Source organism: Limulus polyphemus, unplaced genomic scaffold (genome assembly GCF_000517525.1).
Source record: "Limulus polyphemus unplaced genomic scaffold, Limulus_polyphemus-2.1.2 Scaffold354, whole genome shotgun sequence".
Lineage (NCBI taxonomy): Eukaryota > Metazoa > Arthropoda > Merostomata > Xiphosura > Limulidae > Limulus > Limulus polyphemus.
In genome coordinates, this window is record NW_013665964.1 from 58,116 (window position 1) to 61,664 (window position 3,549).

Below are 3,549 nucleotides of genomic sequence, written 5' to 3' on the forward strand. Positions count from 1 at the left end.
ATGGATCTAGAAAGTGGCGCCATGCACAGGCCTGGCTTTGTCATGTTATATAAAACCAGGATTTCCTCAATTAAAAATATTTGTAAGAGATTTTGCAAAAAAGTGAAATTTTGGCAGATTTCTTATAGCTTTTTAATTCCATTTCGAGAGCTTTTAGAGCTTTTGAAAAAATTGGCAAATTGTAACTTTAACTTTTTCCCTCTAATATTTAATTTTAATAAACTTGTTTTAACTTAACTTTGGATTTTATTTCATCTTTCGTTTTAGAAGTAAAATGATTTTAGCATATTTTGGTTTATAGTAAACCTTAACTTTCGAGAAAATTAGTATTTGCTTAAAATAATAGCTTTAGAATTTGATATGCTTTACCCTTCTCATTTTAATCTAACTTTTCTGTATATTTTTTCTTGGTTTATGTAAGATTCACTGTAACATAAAAGAGGGAGCATATTGAACAGATAAAAAGAGACTAATAAAGGTTTTTCAGATATTTCTTATTAGTTCAACACATCCACTGAGCACAGTATTTTGCTGTGTTTTATTTTGTGTTAGATTTCTTTTTGTTGTTGTTTCAAATAAAGATTTTGGATGTTTGCATATGTGTACTTATCTTCTTTTTTTTGTATGATGAACTCGGTCAGAGTTCATGGAAAAACACATTCCGTGACTTGGCGTCCTTGGGCCTCTACCTAGTTGGTCCTGTATAATTAGTCTGCAGTAAAACTGCGAGTTGTAAAATACAAAAACGTGTTTTTGCATTTACATGAGAATACGTCTTAACATCGAATATGCCCACCCCGAGAAGCTAGCCAATACATTTGTACGTTACATAACACACTCTATTATTCTTTGAATGATATTCCGAGGAAAATGTTTTCCATTCACTCACCAGGGCTGATCTAAGTTATACTATTTATGCCAATAAGGTATTAAGTTTTGTTTTGTTTGTTATTAAGCACAAAGCTACACAATGGGCTATCTATGCTGTGCCAATAGTGAGTATCAAAACCGATTTTTAGCACTGTAAGCAGTCACACTTATTGCATAGCCACCAGGAAACAATATATTAAGATGTAAAAGAATATAACTACTTGCATTATTTAATAATCTGATCGATATAAACTTGATTTGTAAGAATTTGTAATCATGTATAGTAAATTTAGCTTCCATTGAAAATTCTACGATTCCAACTCACAAGATGTCTAAAAATCAAACTCTAACATATGTATTAAAATACCATACTTTTTCATTAAAAGGATCCTCACATATCTTTTACTTTCTCTTTTTTCTTCTCTAGATTCAAATTTGTATTTTTGTCCTCTTTGGGGCGCTGATGATTGCTTCAGCCGGTGATATTAATGCACCAATATGTTTGTGCGATGAACCAGAAGATGTTGCGATTATTGGAAGAAAAAAAAATACCATTACGCCGGATCTTCAAGAGTACGTATTTCTTACAAAGATTTTACTCTTTCTCTCTACAAATGTTCAGGCTACGTACACTTATACTATAATGTTTTTTAAAGCAGTCTCTGCTAGTGTACCAGCTGGATTTGTTTAGATTTTATTATCAACAGAACTAATGGAAAACTCCACAAAGAATGAATTGGCATAAATTAAAAATTAACTACAAAATAAACGCTTAAGCTATTTCGAAGATATTTTCTCCAACTGCTATTATAATAATGGCATAGAAGTAGTATAAAGTTACACGACGCCCGTATTATTTTTAAATATTTTTTAACTTCATAATTCACTCAGTTGATCATTGTCCATAAATAAAAGCTGATGTTTATGGCTAATGTACAGGCAGATTTATGAAAATGTAATCAAACATTAATACACAAAATATATATTCGTGTAAACCAAATCCGCTAACCAGACACTTGTATCCAACTATAGTCACTAAAAATTTTAAACTTCGAGCTATTGATTATAAATTTTCATTTTAAAACTAACACCTTAATGTTAAACTGAGCTGAATGAAATAGTTATTAATCTATAATTAAATTTTTTGTCGTAAGATCTCACTTTCGTTCGTGAACCTTAAATCAGCAAGTTTGTGAATAAATCATGTTAATGCTTTTTTGAGAATTTCATTATAGTGTTTTTATCTTATAAAAATATGTAAACTTCTATTATTCGGAGCAGACTTTGAAACTCGGAAGAAAAAGTTAATGATTTTTTATGCGTATTGAAACTATTTTATGTTACGTGTTATACATTTGTTAGTATACATAACTACTATAATCTCATTAAACATCATCGTGATGATGTAATGACTTTTACAGTCAAAATTATACGTTGTTACTTTAGAAATAAATGTATTAGTCTTAAATAAAAGAGAAAGTGTCGCACAACTACTGGGTCAAAACTTGTAATAAATCTGGCATGGCCTGGTGATTAGGGCTCTCGATTCGAGAGTTAGAGTCCCATCACCAAACATACGACCACTTTTAGCCGTGGGAACATTATAATATGACGGTCATTCCTACTATTTTATCAGAGTAGCCAAAGAATTATCTGTGGATGGCGATGACTAGCTACCTTTACTTTAGTATATCACTTCTAAATTAGGGATGGTTAGTACAGATAGCCCTCGAATATTTTTGCGCGAAATTTAACAAACAAGTTGTAGTGTAAGCTAATAAAATATGTTTGTATTTTGCAGCAAAATTACAAATGAACTTGAACAAGCACTTGCGCTGAACGGCACCGAACCGGATAAAGATGCTATAGGCGGAAGAAGCAAAGCACGCCTGTGGTATATACTTAAACTTTCTAAGCAATGTGGTACACATAGCTGCAAATTCGGGTATGTTTTTGACATTAGTAATGCATTTGTATACTTAATATTAAGTCTTTTGTACATTAAGTGATTTACATTAATTAAATTCTACTTGTAATTGTTATTGAATATGTGAAACTACCAAGAACTACAGTTCTAACTGAAATTCTTGAAAATCTTATGATCATATAACTTATATTCATCAGATGCATGAGTTCGAAACAACTTATTTTCATGTTCTCACTGCAGATATTAAACATCCAGTACGTTAGTTAGTTAATTAATACACAGACAGGGTAATAATGCTAACTCCACAAATAGGAAAGAACACTAAATATCTAACAAAAAACTACGAAAACTATTAGCGGGAACAAAATGGAAAACATCTTAAACCAATATTCATGTAAAAATATTCACATCCTACATATAAAAATAAATACCATTGAACAACTAGAAATAATTATAACCAAACCATACTGAAAAATGTTTTCTAGCCAGTACAGAGGAGAGGAATTTGTTAACCGAGATTCCAACTCATAAGGTGTCTAAGAATCAAACTATAACATGTGATGGGTTTTTTAAAACTAATATTTCAACTCAAAAGGTGTCTAAGAATCAAACTATAACATGTGATGGGTTTTTTAAAACTAAGATTTCAACTCAAAAGGTGTCTAAGAATCAAACTATAACATGTGATGGGTTTTTTAAAACTAATATTCCAACTCATAAGGTGTCTAAGAATCAAACTATAACATGTGATG

The 3,549-nt window shown here is 30.7% G+C and overlaps 1 long non-coding RNA gene across 1 annotated transcript; it reads left to right on the forward strand.

The window, feature by feature from the left end:
• Positions 1–1,301: 1,301 nt before the first annotated feature.
• LOC106457638 lies at positions 1,302–2,796 on the forward strand. Its single transcript, XR_001290720.2, has 2 exons — positions 1,302–1,443; positions 2,672–2,796. It is a non-coding gene; the product is annotated as an uncharacterized LOC106457638 (long non-coding RNA).
• The last annotated feature ends 753 nt before the right edge of the window (positions 2,797–3,549 follow it).